The sequence below is a fragment of the Oryctolagus cuniculus genome, chromosome 3 (assembly GCF_964237555.1).
Source record: "Oryctolagus cuniculus chromosome 3, mOryCun1.1, whole genome shotgun sequence".
NCBI lineage: Eukaryota > Metazoa > Chordata > Mammalia > Lagomorpha > Leporidae > Oryctolagus > Oryctolagus cuniculus.
Genome location: NC_091434.1, coordinates 15,482,611 through 15,502,632, shown reverse-complemented (window position 1 = coordinate 15,502,632; position 20,022 = coordinate 15,482,611). Strand labels below are relative to the sequence as shown.

Here is a 20,022-nt window from a genome sequence, read left to right as displayed (position 1 = left end):
AAAGGAAGAGAACTGCTATGTAACAAGTACCTTGAATATACATTTCTTGTAAGCTGGAGGATATTCATAAGGAATAAAAGTAGTTATAATCAGCCTCGTACCAAAACCCAATTCTCTAGTTGACAGCTACTTGGGCACATAATCATACCCATCACTGTCATGAAAAGAGAGTGGGAACCATAGGTTTTATATTCAGTTGAGAGTTCAGAAGTTGAAGGAAACAACTGCAAGGTATAGAAAATAGCTTCCAAGGTGGAAGGACTCAGGGTATAGTGTGTACCTGTGCCCTTCGTGAGGATCTACTGGAGGACAGGCTTCCTCCAACCAAGAGGTAATTAAGAAAGCAAAAGAAAAAAAAAATGGGTGGTGAGCATTTAATATATTTACTTGTACATTTAAGACTCAAAAATGATAGGAACCAAAGCTTTTCTATTCTGGAAAAAATAGAAAGAATGCAGTCAAAATTTGTCAAGGGGAGAGGGCAGCATTTGGCCTACTGGTTAAGACATCAGTTTCCACATTAGAAACACATCCCATGTTGGAATACTCAGCTTGGGCTCCTGACTCTAGATTCCTGTCAATGTAGATGATGGGGAGGCAGCAGTGATGGCTAAGTAGTTGGGCTCCTACCACTCACGTGGGAACCCAAGTTCCCAGTTGTTGTTGTTTTAATATTTATTTATTTGAAAGTCAGAATTACAGAGAGACAGAGGGAGAGACAGACAGAGAGATCTTCCATCTGCTGGTTCACTCCCCAAAAGCCTGCAGTGGCTAGAGCTGGGCCAGTCTGAAGCCAGGAGCCAAGAGCCAGGAGCTTCTTCTGGGTCTCCCAAATGGGTGCAGGAGCCCAATACTTTGGCCATCCTCTGCTGCTGTTGGCTCTCAGTTTTGCCACACTCCCTCCACCTACCTTACAACCACCAGGCTGTTTCAGGCATTTGAAGAGTGGGCCAGTAAATGAGCTTGTGTGTTCTCTCTCTCTCTCTCTCTCTCTCCTTTTGTTTCAAACAAATCATCAAAAAAGTTTAAACCATGACAAGTCAAGGAAGTAGTATTGAAGAGGGTAGATTAAGTTCACTGATTATTGAAAAAGCAATCAGTAGGCATTAGATATGATTTAAAATTCACAAATCAGATGCTAAAAGATAATACATTAAGTAAAGATTTCAACAGTTTGCTCCCACACAGAAACATAAAGTGAAAAATACTGTTTGAGTACTAGTTATAGCATTAAATCTCAATGTACTGTTGGAATCTTTACTTAATGTATGCTAAACTGATCTTCTGTATATAAAGAGAAACGAAAATGAATCTTGATGTGAATGGAAGGGGAGAGGGAGTGGGAAAGGGGAGGGTTGCGGGTGGGAGGGACATTATGGGGGGGGAAGCCATTGTAATCCATAAGCTGTACTTTGGAAATTTATATTCATTAAATAAAAGTTAAAAAAAAAGATAATACAGTGTGGAACTGAAAACATTTTTAAAGGTAGCAATATGAGTAGCATTAACTAGTAGAAAAATATAAATCCTCCTAGAAATCAAAAGAAAAAAAATTTGAAGAGCAAATACATCACATAGAGAGATAAACATTGAAAACATAATGTAGTAGACATAATACTCATAAAATAACTTGGACAAGTTTAGACCAAATACAAAATTCGTATCAATAAATGTAAGTGAATTTAACTCATCTACTAAAAGAAAACAATCTCCACTAAACTCACACAATAAATGACCTAATTGTTTGCTACGTACAAAAGACCCTGAAAACAAAGTGACTCAGAAGTTTGAAAATTAACAGATGGGCAAAGATATGTCAGGAAATTGGCAGTAATGAAAACTCATGACCTAAGATTTTGACATCAAAGGTAAATTCAGGCCAAAAATAATTAAATGTAGCAAAGTACGATTTTAAGTGCTGTGTTGTAATTCACAAAGATCAAATGATTTCAAAAGTCAATGTGACAAATTAAGTAGAAACTACCTCTGTAAAGCAAAAAACATGGCAGATTCAAAAAGAAATATATAGAAACATACAGGAAGGTTTAGTACACCACTCAGCACAAGATAGATCAAGTAGAAAATTAAGATATTAAAGACAAATCACATAATCAATAAGATGGATTTTATTGATTATTCTGAACTTTACCCCTTGCTAATAGAGCATACAGTTTCTTCTCGAGCATAGACAGAATATTCACAAAATAAATCATACATAGGTTACAAAGAGAATTACAGTAAGTTGTATAAAACAGAAAAATGATATTCTTTGATGGTAGCATAATAAGACCAACAATTATTAATAAGATTTTTTTAAAGAAGCTAAAAGAAGCAATGTGAGGAAGAGGCAAGAATGACCTCTTGGGGGGCTGGCTCTGTGGCACAGCAGGTTCAAGCCCTGGCCTGAAGTGCCGGCAACCCATATGGGCACATTCAAGTCCCAGCTGCTCCACTTCTGGTCCAGCTCTCTGCTATGGCCTGGGAAAGCATAAAAGATGGCCCAAGTCCTTGGGCCTCTGCACTTGAGTGAGAAGACTGGAAGAAGCTCCTGACTCCTGGCTTTGGATCAATTCAGCTCTGGCTGTTGTGGTCATTTGGGGAGTGAACCAGTATATGGAAGTCCTCTCTCCCTGGCTGTACATCTCTCTGTAACTCTGCCTTTCAAATAAATAAAATAAATCTTAAAAATAAATAAATAAATAAAAAGAATGACCTCTTGGAACAACCAATGTACCAAAACCCGCATGCTGTTGCCTCCCAGCGCCCATTGTCTACCTCCACAGTTGCCGCCACCACTCCCACCATGCCCAAGAGAAAAGCTGAAGGGATGCGAAAGGAGACAAGGTCAAGGTGAAGGATGAAACACAGACAAGATCTGCATGGTTGTCTGCTAAACCAGCTCCTTCAAAGCCAGAACCTAAGCCTAAAAAGGCCCCTGCAACAAAGGGAGAGAAAGTGAAAGGGAAAAGCTGATGCTGGCAAGGCTAGGAATAGACCTGCAGACACGGGCAATGCCAAAATAGACCAGGCAGACAAAGCCAAAGGTGCTGGGGACACCGAGAGAAGTGTGTGCGTTTCCGTAAAGTGTGCTTCAGGTGACTGCACCGTATGACACACTATTTTTCAACAAGTTTTATAAAAATGGCAGAACTTTGTATTGCTTTTTTTAAGATGTTGGCACACAGAGCACTTCGTTGTTGTTTTGGGGGACAGGCATAGATCACTAACAGAAGGTCTCCGAAGCTGAATTGCTGTGGGGGAAAACACTTTCCCCTGCAGCTCTGGGAGACTTCTCTCAGCTCCCAGGAGGGATTCCCCACCTTTGACACACAGCCCACCCGGGCACAGAACCTAATGGCATGAAAAATGAAATTTAATTTTATGTCCTCTTCCTCCTCCTTGTCTGCCTTTAGCATAGACTTAACTTCCTTAAACCCAGAGATCTGTTGGGACCTGATCCTAAAAAATGGGTACAGCATGACACAGTGCCTCAACTGAGATGGTATCTCTTTTCTAGACTGTGATCTTCAAACTGATCATTCTGCCATTTTCATTTCATTTCCTGAAAGTGAGTCGGCTTGTGAAAAGTTCTTGAACCATAGAAATGTGAAATATAAACCCTCACTCTAAACTTTCCCTTCCCAGAGCATCAGATGGAGACTTCACTGGGTTCTGTATTGGCTTTCTGATTTTGGTAGTCCACTGAAGCAGGGAGTTGAAAGTTGTATACTTGTTCGTAATTCTATGCCCATGTCCTGCCTGAAATACTGTGACTGTTATGAAAAGAATCGTTAATAAAACTGGGTACAGTTTGACTTGGAAAAAAAGAAGTTAAAATATTCTTTCTCTTGGAAATTAAAAAACTATTTATGTGTCATAGCAAAAGATTTCTCAGGAGACATGACAATTAAATACAAGTTGTACCATGGCTTGGATCTTGGGACAGAAAGAGGACAATAATTGGAAAATAGAATAGAGTCAAATAAAATCTGAAGTATAACTGATAATAATATACCAATGCTGGTCTTTATATTTGGCAGATGTACCATGATAACATAATTTATTAACAATGGGGAAATTGAAGAGTATATGAGAACTCTGTAGTATCTTTGCGACTTTTCTATAAATACAAAATTATTCTAAAATAAATGGAGATTTATTGGTCAAAGGGTACAAACTTTCAGTCATGAATAAGTACAGCATGATGATCTAATGTTCAGTAAGATGACTTTATTTAATGACTATAATATAGTGTGTCCTTGAAAGTTACTAATGGAGTGGATTTTACCACACAAAACTATGCCAGGTGATGATATGTTAAATAGCTAATCTGTAAGAATCATTAATGGAAGGTTGTAAAATATGACTAAATAAATATTTTATATGTTGAAATCAAATAGTAAATAAAATTTTAAATAGAAAAAGCATTTCTATTAAACCGCTGTTTGATAGATAAAAAGGAAAAATGCAACTAAAATAGCAAATCTTCTAAAAATGATGATTAAAAAATACTGTATTTCAGAATCTATGAGATATAGAGGTGTACTTCAAAGAATTTATGAAAAAATGGATTTGAAAGACATTTACTTTGTTGCAAATTTTGAAATTCATGCACAGTTTTTTCATAAAACATATTTTTCATTAACTTTTTGAAGACCTCTCATATTTAAAACTATTGTTGGAGGAAAAATTATAACCTTAAGTGCTTTATAAATACAAAGGAAAAAATGAAAAATGTAAGTTAAATTCCTAACTCTTAGAATCTAAACAATAAAATAAACCAAAATATAGCACAAGATAAGAAATAATAAATATAAAAGCAGAAACCAATGAGGAAGACAATAGAAGAACTACAGATCTAATGAATAAAACAAAATATCTATTTTTTTTTAAAAAGTCAACAAAATATCCAAAGCATTAGCTAACCTAACTGAGGGGGAAACAGAGAAAGTAAAAGTAGACAAAATTAATTACATGAGGGAAATAATTATTTAAATACAATAACTGCTTGATGAAACTACTTTTCAGACCTATATAAGTCTACATTTATAGAGGAAAAGTTTTCTAAGAAAACAGAGAATAGCAAAAATGACTGCATTTGGTATAGAGTTCAAAGAAATAACTTTTTATAGAAGAAATATAGTTCCTGTATTTTGTATATAAATTAAAATGTAAAAGAAATAAAAATAACAAAAAGAAATTTAAAAATAAATAGAAAAAATGGAGAGATAAATGCTGAAGAAGTGCTTCATTTTTATTTGTTTCATTTTTATTCTCATCTGTTAACTCTCTACTTTCACTTTCTTCCCTTTATATCAGCCTACATGTCTCAGGTTGAACACTAGTTCGGCAGAATTTTCTTCTGTATACGTCTCTTTTTGACTCCACATTCAGAGAACTTCCAGCAACTTCATCAATGATGTCCTTTCAGTTTATTGTTTCTACTTCTAATCCCAAATGGTAAGCATACCCTTCACATACCTTTCTGAAAAATCTTATTTCTGCTTCAAATATCAACTTGTTAAAGGCTGGGAAAATGTCAAATTCCAAACGAGATTTAGCATTACATTTCATTTGAAATAGTTCTCAACAATCAAACTTGACAAATGACTTACAATTTATCACGGGATTCGAACTCATCCCATTTTCTTTTCTGACCTTCTGCAGGTACCATTCCAGTGTTCCGATCTCCCCCTCATAAGTAGTTCTGTTTTTCATAAACTGTCAACTGAGTGGGTAAAACAATAGCTTCTTTTGGTCCTTTCTCAACTGTACTGAAGATATTTTCATCAGTGCAATATTGCTTTAATCTGAATCCCATCAGACTTCAGCTAGTTTCTTAATAAGCCTTAGTGGAAAACACTGGCATAAATAATCAAAAGCTGTCATCATGACTGTGGCTCATGATGAGTTAAAGTCATTTTTATTTTAATAAGAAAATAAAGTGCTGAAGGACCTTTCTCATCAAGAGATTATTAAAACCCTGCTACTTAATGCTTCTTCTATCTTGAATTTACTTGTTTTTGTTGTTGTTAAGCCAGACTCCTAAGAAATAATGTCAATCAGATCAGAGCTATCTTTCTCATTAATAAGTTTGATAATCTAACAGAACTTCTCTTCAATATAACGTAAGTTTTTGAACATTAAGCTTTTCTTGTAGAGGGACTGTTATCACAAGTGAACAGATGCTCTGACTAGGGGTCAGATGAGATTGCAGCAACTTGGTTTCAGGAAAAAGATTATTTATGATTTTCTTTTAAATGTTCTCAATACAATGAAAGTTGAAAGATCCTAGAACGTGTGTTGTTTTTATCTTTCACGACCACTGCTATTTTCTTCAATTTCCTTTTTTTCATTACTTTTCTTTTCTTCTAGGGTTAAGACATATCATCATTACCCTAGGCTAAATTTAGTAGCAAAGGAAATAAAATGCACAATAGCTGATGAGTCCAAACTTTTGGATTTTTCCATCTCCAAAGAAGAGGCACAGTTAAGTTTGGGGGAGTTTTGTTCTGCTGCAGTACTGACATCCACTTGTATTCAACAAGCATTTCCTCCTTGCCAGTTATAGGGAAGGGGTGTTGCTCAGCTCGGTGAGAAAAACAAAGCCAAGCCCTGACCCCCATCAAGTTTACAACCTAGCCAGGAAAACAGATGAATTAAATGACCATGCAAATTAAAGTACATGACTATACATGCCAGGAAGGAAAGCAAGGGGCCATTGAGCAATGTTACAAGGAGATCTGGAGCATTCTGTCGGAGGCAGATGAGACTTCTCTGAGGAAATGGTACTTCAGTTGAGAGCAGAAGATGGGTAGATAGGGAGGAGGCATGAGTGTAGATAAGGTGTCAGACAGAGGAGGGGACCTCAGCAGTCTGTAGTAAGAGGAGGGCTGTTGTTGGCGTAAGGAACCAAATGAATTGTTTCCTGATATGACTTCTCATGAAATATATCAGTAGTTTTGAGAGGAAAAACAGAAAAAATGGGTCACGGTATTTAGCACAGAATAAGTACAAAATAACCCTCAGCTTCTGTTGTCATCATTTCAACACACCATGTCCCACCCCGTCCACAGCTGCTATTCAGCCTCGCTTGACTTCCAAACAGCCATTCAAGAAGGATGTGACTGCTCTCCCAAGCAGGGTTGCTTTCTAGGGGTGTTCTAAAAACCTCAACTGTAATAAAGCAACAGTGTTCCTTGAATGAATAAGATTAATGTATTGGTCATCCAATAACTTCATGACATGCAAGTACCATGTGATTATCAACAGTGACAGCTAACTTTGAGTACCCACTATTGTGTTAGGGAAGTGACATGGGGAGTCATTGTCTTACAACTTTCAGAAGCAGGTGCTTTAACCACCATTGTTTTACCAATGAGAAATAAAAGGAACAGGATAATTTAAAATTTCTCCATGGTCCCACGGAGAGCTAGCAAACAGCCAACCTTGGCTTTGAATCCAAGAACTAAATCTGAAAGGATAGCCACTGCTCTATACTGCTCTCTTCAGACAAGATCCTTGCTCACACAGAGCTAGCTCACAACGTACTTGGAAAGACACAGCAGAATGGTGGGAAATTAATAAGCAAGTAAACAAATGAGCTGGATAATTTCAGTGTGTGATTAATGTTACAAAACAATTAAACAGTGATGTGATACACAATTATGGGGCAGGGAGAGTGGCATAGGGGCACCACTGCTTTGGAAAAGCATCCCGGGAAGGGCTCCATGAAGAGGTGAGGAAAATATTTCCAGCAGAAGCAACAGTGATTGTGAAGATCTTGAGATAGGAGGCGATTGATATTGCTGGGACCACTAAGAGAGGCCAGGGAAAGAGGGGACTGTAGAACGCGGTTGCCAGATCATGTCAGAGGCTTCTGCCAAGGCTGGAGTTAGAAAAGTCGGTTCAAGGACAGTGGGAAGTCAGGGGACATTTTAAAGTAAGGGGTGTGGCCCGCATGGGAGACCAGGAGAAGCATCTGGCTCCTGCCATCGGATCAGCGCGGTACACTGGCCGCAGCGCGCCAGCCTCAGCGGCCAAGGGAGAGTGAACCAACGGCAAAGGAAGACCTTTCTCTCTGTATCTCTCTCTCTCACTATCTATTCTACCTGTCCAAAAAAAAAAAAATGTATCTTAAAGTAAGGGGTGTGGTTAAAAGATCTGATCTTGTTTGTTTTTTTTTTTTTAACTTTCATTTAATGAATATAAATTTCCAAAGTACAGCTTATGGATTACAATGGCTTGCCCCCCATAATGTCCCTCCCACCCGCAACCCTCCCCTTATCCACTCCCTCTCCCCTTCCATTCACATCAAGATTCATCCTCGTTTCTCTTTATATACAGAAGATCAGTTTAGCATACATCAAGCAAAGATTTCAACAGTTTGCTCCCACACAGAAACATAAAGTGAAAAATACTGCTTGAGTACTAGTTATAGCATTAAATCTCAATGTACAGCACACTAAGGACAAAGATCCTACATGAGGAGTAAGTGCACAGTGACTCCTGTTGTTGACTTAACAAATTGACACTCTTGTTTATGGCCTCAGTAATCACCCTAGGCTCTTGTCATGAGCTGCCAAGGCTATGGAAGCCCCCTGAGTTCACTGACTCTGATCATATTTAGACAAGGCCATGGTCAAAGTGGAAGTTCTCTCCTCCCTTCAGAGAAAGGTACCTCCTTCTTTGATGACCCGTTCTTTCCACTGGGATCTCACTCACGGAGATCTTTCATTTAGGTTTTTTTTTTTTTTTCCCCAGAGTGTCTTGGCTTTCCATGCCTGAAATACTCTCATGGGCTTTTCAGCTGGATCTGCATGCCTTAAGGGCTGATTCTGAGGCCAGAGTGCTGTTTAGGACATCTGCCATTCTATGGGTCTGCTGTGTATCTTGCTTCCCATGTTGGATCATTCTCTCCCTTTTTGATTCTATCAGCTAGTATTTGCAGACACTATTCTTGTTTATGTGATCCCTTTGGCTCTTAGTCCTATCATTATGGTCAATTTTTTGTGAACAGAAATTGATCACTGGGTTTAGTGAGATGGCATTGGAACATGCCACCTTGATGGGATTGAATTGGAATCCCCTGGTATGTTTCTAACTCTACCGTTTGAGATAAGTCAGCTTGAGCATGTCCCGAATTGCACATCTCTTCCCTCTCTTATTCCCACTCTTATATTTAACAGTGATCACTTTTCATTTAAGTTTCAGCACTTAAGAAGAATTGTGTATTGATTATAGTATTCAACCAAAAGTATTAAGTAGAACAAACAAACAAAAATACTAAGAGGGATAACATATCAAGTTGCTCATCAACAGTCAGGGTGAGGGCTGATCAAGTCACCGTTTCTCATAGTGTTCATTTCACTTTAACAGGTTTCCTTTTTGGTGCTCAGTTAGTTGTCACCTAACAATTTCACATGAACATCTGCTTAGAGAACGCAAACACTGAAGGATTCAAGAGTGAAAGAGGAGGAGGTTGTTGCAGTGGTTAAAATGCCACTTAGGACACTCACATTCTACATGGGGGTACCTGAGTTTGGGACTCAGCTTTGTTTCCAATCCCAACTTCCTGTTAATGCCAAGACCTGAGAGGTGTGAAGTGATGGTTCAAGTGATTGGGTCCTTGCTACCCATGTGAGAGAGTCCAGACTGAATTCCAAGCTCCAGGTTTCAGCATTGCCCAGCCCCAGGTATTATTGGCATTTGTGGAGTAAACCACAGGATGAACAATTTCTATCCATCTATCTCTGTTGCTGTCTCTCTACCTTTGAAACAAAATGAAAATAAATAAATAAATATGTTTAAAAGACTGAAAGAAAAAACTGGAGTAACCGCAGTTGATCTAGTGAGAAATGAGAATAGTTTATACAAGGGTGTTAGCAGTGGCTGTGCAGAGCAGGGAATGGAGTGAGAATTTAAGTCCTACTGAGAAATTGGATGTAGGGAATGAAGACAGAGGAATAAAGGAGGATGGCTAGATGTTTTGGATTAGGTAAGTATCAACGGTGGTTCCTCCAAATGAAGATAAGGGAAAAACAGGTTCTAAGGGGAAAGTCGTGAGTTTCAGTTTAAATGTGAAGTTTGAAATACATAATGGCCCTTCACATTAGAGTTTAAAACACAAAGTTATATATGATGGTATTTAAACTGTTCTTGGAAAAATAGAATAAAAACAAGTTTTGTGGTGCAAAACAATTTGAAATCCACACATATGGAAGGTGTTAAAAGTTCATGAAAAAGTCATATTATGAGATAACTATGCATAGATTTCAAAAAATTTTGCACCAAAATAAACATCTTTTGATTCTCTTGTCCATGAACTTAAAAGTTTATTATGTTTCATTTATTCAAAGGGCAGAGAGACTAAGACAGATGGATAGAAATAGTTTCTATTTACTGGCTCATTCTTCAAATGCCTGCAACAGCCAGAGCTGAAACTAGGATCTGGAAACTCCATCCAAGTCTCCTTCATAGGAGGAAGATAACCAACTTCTTGACTCAACACCTGCTGCTTCCCAGGGCACACTTGACCAAGAAGCTGGAATTCGGAGTAGATCCAGGACTGAAACCCAGGCACTCCCATAGGACATGTGGGTGTCCCAACAGAGGTCATAACTGGTAGGCCAAATGCCAACCCTTTTTTATTAAAGTATTTATTTATTTATTTAGAGTGCCATAGAAGTAACCTAAGGAGGGAAAAAGGAGAAGCGGGTTACGCCGTAGTTCCATGACTTCCCTGGCTTATGAGCTGACCATGTCTGTGTCTCAGATTCCCTATCTGTTAATAAGGCAATAATGACACAGCCTTTCTCTGTCTGGAGAAATCTAGGACTTCCTCTTCACTTTTGATTATTCCTTCCCATCTCTAACAGGTAAGGAATATTCTTATTCTTCTCCCTAACAGGTTCTCAAAACAGATGAAATTGTTACCTGGGGCTTTCTGGGACACAATGGGGAATGATCACATTTCGTCTTCCCTTGTGTGGAGTCTCACATGGTTCCTGCAGATAAAGCTCCAGGGAGGGCCCTTTGTATTTATTTTCAGAATGCTCACATCAGTGCGGCCAGCAAGGTCACTAACCTATTTAAATAAATCCAATCAAGCTGATTGACATCCCACAGCTGAGAGGAGTAAAGAGGCACAAAGTCCTATCTACCAGCCACAAAGTTGTATCTGAATATTCAGTTTCAACACCAAGATTTACAAGGAACCAGCAGCTCCTCTCATCAGTCAATCCTCAAGTATTTTCCGGGTGCCCTTGGGGCGGCTGGTACTGGATGAAGCTGCTTTTGTGAGCAAGCCGGTGGGTTCTCTGCTGTGAAAATAGAAATGCAATCACTTGTTCATTCAGCCATTTCCCCTCAGCCTCCCCGATGTGTTTTTTCGTGAATGACTAACGGAATAGCTGCAGCAAAGGCAGCCAGCAAATCCCAGCCGGAGGCCCTGGGAGGAAGGATGACTCATCCATACCTGACGTCAAAGCCTCTTATCCTTCCCGAGGAGTAGGAAGAGAATGGCAAGGCCTGAGTAGATGACCCAGATGCCCTCCCGAGACCCATGTGGGACATAATTGCTTCCTCTTCCCCCGCCTGGCAATGATGATTTCAACACAAAGAAAGTTCAGACTGTGAAAACCCCAATTTCACTGTCAAGTTGCCTGGAAAACTATAAACAGAAGTCTTTCTTTTCTGTCAAGCAATACCAAATGTTTGTTGTGAGTTCTTTTCCTTTGGAAAAGGCTGAAGGCATTCAGTATCTTCCAAAAGGTGTTCTGTATTGATTTGTGTCTTATTCCAGTTGAATTGGGTGGATTAAAACAGCAAGCTTATCTCTCATAATTCTGGAAACTGGAAGTCTGAAATTGAGGTACCAGAGGGTCTCTTTTATAATGCAGATGGTGGTCTTCATGCTGTATTTTTATTTGGCAGAGAAAGAGAGAGAGCCAGAGAGAGACAGAGCCAGAGAGAGAGAGAATACGCTAGTATCTTTTCGCTTATTATAATGACAATATTCCCATCAAGACCCTTCACCCTTCATCCAATCTTAATCACTTCCCAAAAGCCCCTCCTGCAAATGCCATCCACCGGTGGTTAGGGTTTCCATGCAATAACTTGAGAGCGCCCCACCTTTACAGTCTATAACTTACAGCATCTCCACATGGCCACTTCCAGTTTGTCTTCAGAATTTCCAAGGACTTCACCAGATTGCACCAGGGCCATTCATCTGCTCACTCTGACAGTTATTCAAACAGAAGTTCAAGTGTGTCAAGGAACTCACAGGGAACTATGCCATGAAGTCTCACGTCCTTGTAAGTAATCAAAATTTTTTTGCTTGGGAATTTTTTGGCTACAGCCAGCTCCCTGCGTATCTGTCATGGGACTCCCACTAGTTATCCTTTTACTCCCTGGGATCAATTCAAAAAGTTCTCTTTTTCCCAATATCTTATTAATAGGTCAAACCTAAATTTTTACCTGGTCTGTCTCTAAAGTTCCAATTCAAGTGCTAGCTACTCCAACACCACTGATCATTTAATTCTTTGCATTTTTATTGCATAAGAGTTTTATCACTCCTTTGGCCATTCTTTGATATATTAGCTTTTCATTGCATCTTAGGATTTGTTTGGTGGCTCTTGAAGATGCCAAACTTACTTTATCATCATTTTGGTTTTTGCTTTTGTTCTTTTACTAAGAGTACCTATTACAATACCTTGCACTAAAGGTTTATTCAGTAAGAGTTTATTAAGTTGATTGAAGTTACATTATTATAACCTCTGGGGCTACACTCTATTGTCATAAATCTAATAGTAGCGTTCCAGGAACGCTTTTACATATCTGCATACATGCTATTAAAGTGGAAAGCCAACACTAATTAGTTTGATGCTAGTCTTGGCCCAGCTAGGGCCTCAATATAACATTATCACCCAAATTCACAGAAGAATGATCACTAACAGGAAGCCAATTACAATTTACCAAATTATAATGAGAGAAGGGCCTGGCCTATGAACTTTCTCACTAGCAGAGGGCAGTTCCTTCCTAGCATGCAAATCTGCTAAGAAAAGTAAATTAGGATGAGATGTCTCATGGATACTAGGTAACGGTTAAGCAAATATATCTTCAAAAAACTTTAGGAAGCTAATGAATATCTCTTTCTTTATCTAGAAGGATAAAACATTGGTAATTTGAATTAGAATCCCAGTCTTAGAATCTAGAGTCACCCTGATAAATTCTTCTTCTTTGACTCCCTTTTCTGAATTTTAAATAAATCTACAACCTCTGAATTCCATCTCTTCCTGTTGTTTCAAAACTTCCTGCTTTCTCCTCTTTGTCTTTATGATGTTTTCCCTATGCTTGTTGTTATAACACTCTTACTGAGAGTCTTTATCCTGGAGGAAATTTCAATCAGATACATGCCTGATAGCCCTTTGTCTTAATTCACTTAATGTTGCAACAACAAAATAACTGACAGTGGGTAATTTATAAGGAAAGGGGGTTTACTTTAGTTCATGGTTCTAGAATTCCAGGAGTGTGGTGCTGGCATCTGCTTGGCTTCATATGGGGGCCTCATGGTGACTCAAATCAAGACAGAAAGTGAACAATCAGGCAGTTGCATGGAGAGGAGAGAAAAGGGGGTCCAAAACTCCTGCAACAGCAAACTCATGCTAACAAGTAAAGCATTAGTCCATTAATGAGGGCCCTATTCCCAAAACCCAACATCTCTTAAAAGCCCCGTCATGTCTCAGACCATTACATTGAAATTAAGTCTCAACATGTGTGTGTGTGTGTGTGTGTGTGTGTGTGGACAAATAATTTTGAAGCCATAGCACTCTCTACCCCTTTCTGTTGTTCAGTCTGGAATCTCCCAAATTTGAATGTGTGTCAAGAAAGTAAGGCTGCCTCCCAACTCCAGAAACCACTGGTTGTGTTTCCATGGACTTCCTGTTAATTTTCTGTGGGATTTTCATCTCAGTTAAGATAACCACAAGGGGCTGGCGCTGTGGTGTAGCAGGTAAAGCCATCGCCTGCAGTGCTGGCATCCATATGGGCACTGGTTCAAATCCCAGCTGCTCCTCTTCCAATCCAGCTTTCAGCTATGGCCTGAGAAAGCAATGGAAGATGGCCCAAGTCCTTGGGCCCCTGCGGCCTCATGGGAGACCTGGAAGAAGCTCCTGACTCTTGGCTTTGGATTTGCCCAGCTCTGGCTGTGGCAGCCATTTGGGGAGTAAACCAGTACCTCTGCATCTCAGTTATTCTGCCTTTCAAATAAATAAATAAATAAATCTTTAAAAAAAGATACCCAGAAAACCACAACAAAGCTCCAACTTCTGACTCCAGCTTCCTAAATGCAGACCCTGGAAGGCGGCAGTGATGGCTCAAGTAATCAGATTCCTGCCTCCTGCATAGATCTAGATGTTCCCAGCTCCTGGCTTTGGCTTTTGACATGAATCTCATAGTACTATACTTGGAACAGATTTACAGTTAGAGTCATATTTGATCATGTCTATGATAATCACAGACATTTTCCAACATCTACCTTTCTTCTGCACAAGCCAGGTAGATATGAAATTTTCACCACCACTGCATCTTCCCAGTTCTTGGGGTTCTTCTGATAGAAGGATTACAGAAAGATTCAGAGTATATACTTGTGACTATGAGGGATGTGTGTGTGTATGTGTGTGTGTGTGTGTGCATGTTTAAGTCAATCAATAATGATCATCTTTTCCAAATGGAATTGAATATGGAATGAAAAGATGAGGCTATGGGCTACCTTGAGGGAGTGATTGTTTTTCTGAATGAAATCAAACAAGTAGATGTGCACAGATCAATTGTAGTACAATCATTAAGTAGTATAACAGAATACAAAATTAAGCAATGTCAGAGTACTTCATACAAAATGAAACCTATGATTTTTATAGAAGGCACTTAAGAAGGCATTAAACACATCCTTTTAGGGGCCAGGAGTGTGGCACAGTGCGTAATGTTGCCGCCTGTGATGCCAACACCCCATTTGGGCACCAGTTCCAGTCTCAACTGTTCTACTTCCAATCCAGCTCCCTACTAATGTACCTGGGAAAGCAGTGGAAGATGGCCCAAGTGCTTGGACTCTGCACCCATGTGAAGCTCCTAGCTCCTGGCTTCAGCCTGACTCAGCCCTAGCCTTCGTGGCCATTTTGGGAGTTAACCAGTGGATGGAAGATTTCTCTCTCAACCTGCCTTTCAAATAAATAAATAAATCTTTTAAAAAATATTTTGGAGTTGACTGGAAGCCAGTGTTAAAATGGGATAGTGGGTAAGTTTGTTTTATCCTTATACTTTTTGTATTTTTAAAACTTGTTTCTTACTTTGAATAAATTGTATTTTAAAATCTTTTCAAATAAAAGTCCTACTCCCTTTAGGAGCTGCTCGATAATTCTCCTTCTCCTATATTTCCCAAAGCAGATGTAACTGGTGCTGGCAATCATGATCCATCTGATAATGACCTGGCTCTGTTACCTGCTTACTGTGTCATATGAACTCTCTGTCTCAGTTTCTTCAAATGTAAAATGGAAATGAACACTTGCTGAAAGTCATCACTATAAAAATTAAGTGGGTGAAAAGATAGTACCTAGCACCTAGTAAGAACTCAGTAAATAGTGACAACAATGATAACAACAAACAAACAGAAAACAGCAGCAAGGAGCATTTACTGAACACTCCCTCTGCCAGGTATAATTCAAGGCATTTCAGGGGATATGTCAATCACCCTCCCAGCCAGATGTAACTAATGAGGATGAGATTTTTAATTTCAACTGCTTTAGTTTCCATTTTCACAGTCCTGCATCAAAAAAAAAAAAAAGGCAAGTGTGGATAGGTATGAATAATTCATTATTCCATTAGCTACTCATTTCTGTAATTCTTTTGGATCCTTTCACCTAGAAAATAATGGCACAGATTACATCTTAACACCATGAACTTGGGCCTTTTTCCCCAGAGGAGACAAAAGCTTAAACCCCCGCACAGGCAGCCCAGCCCTGGTTTTGGTCTTTGCCTTTTGGAATAGATAACGACTGCCACACTGATCTCAGACAGCAATCTCACTGCCAAGCAATCTAATTACTGTCAGGGAAGCTATTACTCTCTTTCAATGAAGCTTCAGCCTCCACCTAAAAAAAAAATGAAGAAGAGGAAGAGAAGAAGGAAAGGAGAAAGAAATTGGAGATGAGGATGGTAGGCCCTGCCTTGAATGTTTTGCACAGCAAGTCACAGGTGGTGGTGTGTGTTAGCTTCAGACAATCTTTAATAAAATGTTCCTTGCTCCTGGGTCATTCGGATAAAGTCAGATCAAAAAAGCCAGGACAAGAAGAACAGGCTGAAATAGGAGCTGGATAGAAAACATGAGATAGGTTTGGGGTCATGGTTCCTCTAAATTGCCTGGAGCTCCTGACACTTTATTTAGCCCTCTGAATAGAAGTCACACCATAAACACAGTAACTGCAGGGAGACTGATGTAACCCATGGCGGGCTACTGCAGGGCTTTGAGGGCTGTCATCTACCCATCAACGACAATCTCCTTTGTCTGAGAAACTCACTCTCCAGGAGCAATTTTAAATCATCTTTGAGTAGACAGTTCAGCCAACCAAAATATTTTATTTTCATAAAATAAATCCTGATAAAACTTTAAAAATGGGCATAAAGAAGCCTTTTTCTCCCATGGAGGAGTTTTTTCTCTACTTACTTCCTCCCTTGGCCCAATAGCAAAAGTCAGCATGGGATGATCCTGAATAGACATTCATATTTTCAGAAACTATTTAATGTCCATTGTCTTATACCTAACCTTTGTGCTAAGTTCTAGGGGTAAAATGATGAGCAATCCAGAGGAATACAGATAAATAAGTAGGCAGCCTGAAAGTGTGGAGATAGGGAAGTCCATACGGAAGTGCCAAGTCTGATTATATAAGGTGGGGGCAGGCAATGACCCGAGAAGCCTCTGGGGTGCCACAGTCTGAGGTCAAAAGAATTTAATGCCAACCCTTTTTTTTAATATTTTATTTGTTCATTTGGGAAGTAGAGTTACAGACAGAGAGAAGAAGAGATAGAAAGTTCTTCTATCCATTGTTTCACTCCCCAGATGGGCACAATGGCTAGAGTTGGGACTGATCCGAAGACAGGAGCCAGAAGATTTTTCTAGGTCTCCCACGAGGATGCAGGGGCTCAAGCACTTGAGCCATTTTCCACTGCTTTCCCAAGACATCAGTGGAGAGCTAGATAGGAAGAGGAGCAGTTGGGACACAAACTGGCTCCCATATAGTATGCCAGCACCACAGGTTGAGGCTTAACTTACTATGCCACAGTGCCAGCCTCTAATGTCAACCCTTTCTTTAAACAAATTTTTATTGAGCACCTACTTTGAACAAATACTTTTATAGACCCTGGGATGGTAGTCAATAATGAGACCAAAAAAAAAGAAAAATTCCTGCCCTCAAAAATCTTATTGAGAGAGACTGACAAAAAGTAACACTAAATATCTATGACAGCTTTAGCTAGTGGTTATTGCTTAAAGACACTCAGGCAAATAAAAGAAAGAAATAGAAACAAAGTAAAACACAATAGAGTGTGTTTTATTAAATAATAAACAGAAGACGATGGAACAGTCAGGAGCAGCCACTTTGAATAGGAGGCATTTGGGCATTGACCTTGAATGCAGCAGGGAATTCAGCCATCAGCCAGAGGGTGCCTGGTGGCTCTGCTGATCTTGGTTGGGTGTACCCCCTGCCTGGTAGAAAGCAACATGGCCAGATGAAAGCAGACACAGAAGAGAGCAACAGGACAGAGAAGGTGGCAGGAGCTAAATTCATGGCTGTCATAGCAACTTATTGGAATTTGAATTAAATTGTGATGGGAAGCTATTGGAGACTTTTAAAAAAGGAAGTGCCATGATATTACTATTATTTGAAAAAGATCATTCTGTGACTTTAGGACAGACTATTGTGAATTAGAGTAGAAGTAACTAGCTAAGGGCCTTTATGATAGCCTAACCATCGATTGGTGGGAACAGTCAGAGCTTTTAAGATACATGGAAGATACGGCTGGCAAGTCTCCTAAGTGGGCTGGAAGTGGGCCAGTGAGGGAGGGGCATCAGTAGTCAATCTTGGAAGTAGATTCTGCATGTTGAACTCAAAAGGCAGCTTCTGCAGCAATGTGGGTTCTCTTGGTTGCCCCAGACTCTTGCCCAGAGAAGTGACATTGCCTTGTCCTGCCACTCTGACAGGCAGCACCAGCAGAGTCCACATGAGATGGCCCATTCTCGCTCCTGGCTACCAGTGCAACCACAAAACATACTCATAAAGAGACATGAGCAGTCTCAGAGGTCAGCAGTCTCCGGCTTGAAGTCAGGCTCGCCTAGCTATCACTGGTGCAGGCTCTGCAAAACTGTCTGCCTTTGAGTCCCAACCTCCTTTTTACAACAAGGGTAATAAAATTTGTTTTTGTGGGACTGTTGCAAAGACTAAGTAGGAAACCATATGGAAAGCATATGCACGAAGGTGTTTCAACATGAAGCATACGTTATTAATAAATACTTTCTGGAAATACATTTCTGCTACTCAAATAAAATTATAAAGCACAAAATTAAAATTTCTATTTACAGAAGTTTCCAGAACCTGCAAGGGGTTATTATGTGTTATGTCTCTCTATGAAGAAGATGGCATACAAACTTTCTAAACATTCCTAAAGTATTTTTCAACAAGGGTCCCTTTTTTTTCTTCAATACTGCCTAAGAAGACTTGGTTGTTTCACTTCTTGCAAATGACAAGAGTAAAAGCATTGTATTCCGAAAACCTCTAGTAAATGCTTAGGAAAAATAACCACTTAGCTCACCTACCCCCCCACCCCCACCCCGGAGGGAAGTGGGTGTAGCAAGATCCAGGCCCAGCCTTCAGAGCTATGAGGAGGCGGTGTTCAGAAGAGTAGAACCTGAGGCCAAGTCCAAGAGATCCAATACCAGGGAAGGAGTTGGCAAAATATGGAACTGGGAAAAGAAGGCAAGTAGGGAGCCTGAGGTTAGAGATCAGAGCTCAGAGATGGGAAGTCAGAGCCCCCAAGGCTTGCAACAGAACAGTAAAGGAAATCAGAGAGAATGGAGCTGAGGATTGAAAACAGGTCAAAAGAGAAGGAGAACAGCTCAATCTTGGCTCAAGGCAAATCTTGTGACTTACATGGAATGGATGCCCTGTAGCTCTCCCCCTATCTTTGGTGTATTCTTTCTGGGTGAGGGGTAGGACCTAAACAGGCAAAATCAGGTTGGAGGATTGGGATGTTTGCACGAATGTGCCAACTAGACAAAAATGGATTGCTTGGTGCCGACGCAGTAGAGGTCCTTGGAGAGGCTGGAGTGGGGGCCTTTCAAGAGGAGTGCTGAGAGAGGAGCCACTGAAGGAAACCAGCAGTTTCTCAGTGCCGCATGGTGAGAAGCAGGCTCTCGCCCAACACAATTTCTCCTGTTCAGCATCACAAGTTCACAAAGGAGCCCTGTGTAAAGCTCTCCTTGTCGCCAAGAATATAAGGCTTTGACGTTTCTTAAAGACACTGGCACATTCTTCTCTTGTCTCCTCAGGCTCTGACTTCCACTCCTCCATTCTGAGCACATTCTTGGCCAATCTAGGAACAGGCAGAAGTCCATTTTTACAAATAGCGCGAGCCAGGAATTTGGCCTTTTCCTCAGCTGTTTCCTTGGCGAAGTTCCTCAATGCATTCATCATCCACCCACTCACCACTCTCCTGGACCAATTTGCTTTCTGACTGGGGTGTGTGTGTCTCACTTCCACTCAAGTATCCATAACTGCATTAGCTGACATTTGCAGACCACTTTCTAATTGTCAGACATTGAACTAAGATCTTACATGCTTTATTTCATTTAATGCCTCCCAACAAACTTAAAGGAAAAGGAAGTTTGATATCCAGTTTTAGTGATGAAAAAACTTAGATGTTGAGCAAAACTCAATGTTGTACAGAGAATAAATGCCAGCACTGGAATTCAAACCC

General features: G+C 39.9%; 1 pseudogene; it reads left to right on the top strand.

Moving 5' to 3' along the window:
- Positions 1 to 2,803: 2,803 nt before the first annotated feature.
- LOC127491834 (non-histone chromosomal protein HMG-17 pseudogene) lies at positions 2,804 to 3,112 on the top strand (annotated as a pseudogene).
- Positions 3,113 to 20,022: the final 16,910 nt, after the last annotated feature.